The sequence below is a fragment of the Podarcis raffonei genome, chromosome 14 (genome assembly GCF_027172205.1).
Source record: "Podarcis raffonei isolate rPodRaf1 chromosome 14, rPodRaf1.pri, whole genome shotgun sequence".
Lineage (NCBI taxonomy): Eukaryota > Metazoa > Chordata > Lepidosauria > Squamata > Lacertidae > Podarcis > Podarcis raffonei.
The window spans coordinates 10,583,928-10,590,137 of NC_070615.1; positions in this window are offsets into that span (position 1 = coordinate 10,583,928).

Genomic DNA, 6,210 nt, shown 5'->3' on the forward strand with positions numbered 1-6,210 from the left:
CTCTGTCCTCCCCTTCTCCTTGTGCCCTCCATCTTTCCCAAAATCAGGGTCTTTTCCAGGGAGTCTTCTCTTCTCATGAGGTGGCCAGAGTATTGGAGCCTCAGCTTCACGATCTGTCCTTCCAGTGAGCACTCCGGGCTGATTTCCTTCAGAATGGAGAGGTTTGATCTTCTTGCAATCCATGGGACTCTCAAGAGTCTCCTCCAGCACCATAATTCAAAAGCATCAATTCTTCGGCGATCAGCCTTCTTTATGGTCCAGCTCTCACTTCCATACATCACTACTGGGAAAACCATGGCTTTTACTATACAGACCTTTGTTGGCAAGGTGATGTCTCTGCTTTTTAAGATGCTGTCTAGGTTTGTCATTGCTTTTCTCCCAAGAAGCAGGCGTCTTTTAATTTCGTGATTGCTGTCACCATCTGCAGTGATCATGGAGCCCAAGAAAGTAAAATCTCTCACTGCCTCCATTTCTTCCCCTTCTATTTGCCAGGAGGTGATGGGACCAGTGGCCATGATTGCAGCAGTACCAGCCGAGGTGACCAATGCAACCTTGAAGCCTTGTATTGTGGGACCATCCCCAGTTAACGTGGCCTGCAGATGTGGGCAGGAAACTTGCAGTGGTGTTTCATTAGATCCTTGTCCACCCTGCCTTATTAAAGCTGGCCAGGGTAGGGGCGACTGAATGGGTCAGAGGTGTGGTAAATGCATTTTTGCACAATGGACATTTTTGCACTGTCCTCAAAAAGGAAGTGGTGTGTCCACTTCTCAAAAAACCCACCCTAGACCCAACAGAGTAACTACAGACTGGTCACCACCACCTCTTTCTTGGCAAAGGTGGTGGAGAGGGTGGTTGTGGAGCAACTGCAGGTCTGAGACTGAGCAGCAGTTCACAAACTTTTTTTCTCTGGGCCACACTTTCAGGATTTGTTAAATGATAAGAAATACATTCAAAAACAAACAACTCCCAGCAGTACCAGTACTTGATTTATAACATAGAACACAACTCCTTTATAATATGATCAAGGGACAGCCAGAAAACATAAAATAATGCAGCTACATAAAAGCTTGAATCATTCCCAAAACATAATGATAAAGGAGTCTCTTACATATGTATCTTAAGTATGCATACAAAATCAGAGGTGTGAGCTTGCTTTTGCCAGGTTTTACATCAGGCACTTGCTCTGGGAGACTATGCTTGCCCATAGGGGAACGTAGGATAGAACAGGCTTCCTCAACCTTGGCCCTTCAGATGTTTTGAGACTACAATTCCTGTCATCCCTGACCACTGGTCCTGCTAGCTAGGGATCATGGGAGTTGTAGGCCAAAAATTTCTAGAGGGCCGATGTTGAGGAAGCCTGGGATAGAACTTGTCTGTGGATAGTCTTCTGTCCATTGAGATATGACAGAGACCTGCTATCTGCATATTCTGGAAGCAATTGAAGACTTTTTTTCTGACAGGCTTTCCCATGATGGATGGATAGGTCTGTACCATGGGTGTCTGCTTTGCATTGTTTTTAAATTCATTTTGTGCTGTTTTGAACTGTTTTTAGCTGCTTCTGTTATTTTTTTCACATCACCCTAAGACATATATGTGGAAGGCAATGAATAAAGAACCATAATAATATCCAATACCTGCTATCAACCCAATCACTCACATGGTTTGTGAAAGCAGGGTTTATACTGAGCACCAGAGTCTTCCTAGGGATAGGTAGTGCATTTGTTGATGATGCATGCAAACAATGGCAAGTATTTTCTGAAGCGCCACATCTCCCATGTGGGAGTGATTTAGGATGTTCACTATTGGTGAGTCTTCAACACCTGTCGCCCATAACTGTCAGCAATAAAAAAACCCCAACCCCACTGAGGGCAAACTGAAAGAGTTGTGGCTCTGCCTAATCTGCTGGTGGATGGCACGTGAACAAGTATGGTTGTTAATGCAAGGCTAAACATAGCTCTGAATGAGATTGGTACAGCCTATTATGATCCCTGGCCTGCTGTTGTCCACTTCCTTTCAACCGGAGACAGGAGGCCTGTTGCAAAGATTTATGCTGAGTGGGATTTTGTCAAACAAACAAACAAACAAACAAACAAACCACCTTTTGGAGTTGTGGAGGAGTTTTTGTTGTTATTGTTAAGTTTTAAATGCCAAGTTTCTTCAAATAGTAATCATTTACTATTAAAATAATTGTGAATGTAAAATTATTAAAAATGCTCTTTTACATGTTCTTCAAACAATTGCCCCGTGTTATCCTGAGTTGCAGGCATGTGTATGTGTGTGTGTGGAATTATAAACAGTGAGGTAAGAATTAAATGAAATGCAGAAAAGTACAGACAGTGGTCATAGTTAACTGGGTAATCGTGAAAGAAATATTTGTGATAACTAAAGAGTACGCCACTTTAAATGTGTTAGTGTAATTCTAGTTCTTTGTGCTCAAGTAAGACATTGAATTCAACTGGGCTTACTCCCAGGAAGGTGAATTTTCAGACTTAATATTTAAGGCACTACAAGATTCTTTAGGCTATTATCCACTGGTTCCTCAGGCCTAGCTAATAGCCATTATCACATCTTGTGACAGCTAATTCTATGCATTTGTTATGCACCACACTTTTTGTTCCCTGCCCTGAATCTCCTGCAAACCAGCTACTTGGATAATCCTACCCACTAAAGATGTTGGTCTGAAGGCACTTACCTTCCCTTTGCATATCAGACAGGTGTCTTGTCCATTGTCTTTTCACACACCTGCTAAAGACTTTCCTCTTTCAACAATCCTTATTAAAATCTTTGTCCCTGTTGACATCTGTCTTGAATTGATTTTATTTTATTGTGCAAGATGGATATACTATTGGATTGTAATAAAGCCTTAAAGTCGTTTACAAAAGGAATAGAGCACTAAAATCATCAGTAAGAACAACACCTATAAAGCATTAAAAATAATTAGAATCAATGATCAACTAAAAACCAGATGAAAACACATGTTAACATTCTACATGTCTGGATAGGCTTTATTTTTAAAAATGTTTTTAGCAGATCCCCAAAAGTGTACAGTGAAGGCATCTATCTACCTGATGCTAATAGGCAGGGAATTCAGTGTTTGGGTGCTGCTACACTAAAATATCAATTTCTTACAAACGCAGAACGAGTACCTGTAACAGTGCCAGTTCCACAGATCAAAGTAGTCCTGTGGGCATATATGGAGTAAGGCAATCTCACAGGTAAATTGGTCCCAAACTTTTAAAGGCTTCATATACTAAACAGTAACACCATGAACTTGGCCTAGCAGCAGAACAGCATCCCATACAGGACTCTCGAGCAACAGTAGACAGGGTTTTGCTTCCATCAGCAATCGGGCAGCAGCATCCTGCACTAACTTCAGCTTCCAGATCAAGTGCAAAGGGAGCCCCTCATAGCGGAAACTGCAGTAATCCTGTCTTGAAGTAACCTGTGCATGAACTACCTGGTTGAGGAACAATCGTAGTTGTTGCCCCACTCTCAACTGGTAAAAGTCAGTTCTAACCATTGAAATGGCCTGGCCCTCCAGTCTGGAGCCAAGACTGCAAACCTGCTCCTTCGGGGGGTACAAGTGACCATCTTCTCAAACATGGGAAACTCTCACATAGAGTGCCTCTTTGTCTTGCTAGGGATCAACAGGTATCCAGAAGCATACTGCTTCACCCCATATTTCCATTATTGCTACCCATGAGAAATTAGGCCAGAGGCCTCTGGTTGCCCTCCCTTACTATACACGAGTGGCGCTGTGGTCTAAACCACTGAGCCTCTTGTGCTTGCCAATCAGAAGGTCGGCGGTTTGAATCCCCGCGACGGAGTGAGCTCCTGTTGCTCTGACCCAGCTCCTGCCAACCTAGCAGTTTGAAAGCACACCAGTGCAAGTAGATAAATAGGTACCGCTGTGGCGGGAAGGTAAACAGTGTTTCCATGCACCCTGACTTATGTCACGGTGTCCCATTGCTCCAGAATCGGTTTAGTTCTGCTGGCCACATGACCCGGAAAGCTGTCTGTGGACAAACGTTGGCTTCCTTGGCCTGAAAAGCAAGATGAGCCCCACAACCCCATAGTCGCCTTTGACTGGACTTAGCCATCCAGGGGTCCTTTACCTTTACATTATAAGCCAGTGTTGTTGTTGTTTAGAGGAGGGATCCCGTTTTAGATTATAGTGCCGGGGATTTTAAGCATCTTGCAAATAACAACAGAACAATCCTGACAGAAACAGACAACTTGGGTTAGTCTCATATCCGTATGTTCTGTCCCTGGCTGCACTGCCTCCCGCGTCTGCTAAGGCCAGGCTCCCGGCAGCAGGAGCAGTTTCAGATGGCAGAGATAAGCAGCTGCTAAATCCATGGGCCAGCAAAATGTCAACTCCAGAATAGTAATCCATGGGCAAAGGGAAGTGGCACTGCTGTGGGTGCTGGGGGTGAGGGGGCGGAGAGGAGAATCATCTGTCAGGAGTTGGGAGATAAATCAGGTGGCTCTCCTTAGCAAGGAGCTGCTTACCATATGGAACAGCTGGGTAGCCCCAGAGTTTCTAAAGAAGGAAATTGTGTCTGCTTCCTTCCTTGTGCTTACCTGCCTCTGTGGACAGATTGGTGCACAGAAGTTTAAGTTTAACTGTAGGTGGCAGTATCATATATTTATTCTAGTTACAGGTAGGTAGCCGTGTTGGTCTGCTGTAGTCGAAACAAAATAAAAAAATTCCTTCCAGTACCACCTTAGAGACATGAAAAGCTCATACCACACACATGAAAGCTCATACCAGTAACAAACTTAATTGATCTCTAAGGTGCTACTGGAAGGAATTTTTTAATATATTTATTCTGTTAGCAGTCAAAGGATTTAAAAGAGTTAAAGGTAAAGGTAAAGATACCCCTGCCCGTATGGGCCAGTCTTGCCAGACTCTAGGGTTGTGCGCTCATCTCACTCTAGAGGCCAGGAGCCAGCGCTGTCCGCAGAAACTTCCGGGTCATGTGGCCAGTGTGACAAGCTGCATCTGGCGAGCCAGCGCAGCACACGGAACGCCGTTTACCTTCCCGCTGGTAAGCGGCCCCTATTTATCTACTTGCACCCGAGGGTGCTTTCGAACTGCTAGGTTGACAGGCACTGGGACCGAACGACGGGAGCGCATCCCGCTGCGGGGATTCAAACCGCTGACCATGCGATCGGCAAGTCCTAGGCGCTGAGGTTTTACCCACAGCGCCACCCGCGTCCCTTTAAAAGAGTTACTTTTAAAAGAGTTAAGAGTTACTTACCACCATAAAGCAGCTTGACTTGATTCAGCTGATGTTCTGTCTCAGCTTTCCTGCTGATAGGAGTTTGTAGTCCTAAACATCTGAAGGGCACCAGGGATGGCATTCAACAAAGTGTTACTTAGAGTAGACCCATCCAGTTAATGTTAGTAATGTCCATTGATTTCATTAGGGGACTCAGGCATATATCCTATTTACCTCCCTCCCGCAAAAAAAATACTCATAAAAATATTGTACATTTATGTGGATTTTCAGCTGAGTTAATCCTGGCTGAAAGAAGCAGAGGATAAATATAATGAATGAATGGCACTCATCTGCCACATAGGTCTGTTTTCCATCTGCCTTGCAGAACCAGGAAGGTTTTCTTGTTCCTTGAAAAATTACTGTACAGTTGGAAAACGTAAGGATGCTTTGTTTCCCCATGAGATTTAAAAGTGATATTTTAGAAGGATAATGTATGATGGCGGTAGGCAAGCAGTCTTCCCAGTAATGCATTGCAGAAACTAATAAACTAAACCTGGGTGCGGCTTTCTTGAGACAAAGCACCCCAGTGTTGCATGTAACACAGGATGTACGGTATTCACTTAAGGTGTGTCTGCACTAGCCCTGTTTTTACCAAGAGAAGGAATGTCTCTCCTTATCGCCGCAGGTAGTGGCTTCCTGCCTTGATTTCAACAAAGCAGTCAGGTCCTGCCTTTGCGCTTCCCATAGGCATCTGGTTGGCCACTGTGAGAGCAGAATGCTAGACCACATTGGCCTGATCCAGAGACTCTTCTCATGTTCTTAAGAAGGAGCACTGGGATGAATCTACTTCAAGGGAAGGGTGAAAAACAGTCTCTCACTTGCAAAATAACAGCAGCAACAAAACCCCTACCAAGGCAGCTGCATTGGTCCATAGGAAAGAAAAACCCATCCAAAAACTACGGTATATCTTATACCCATGATGAGA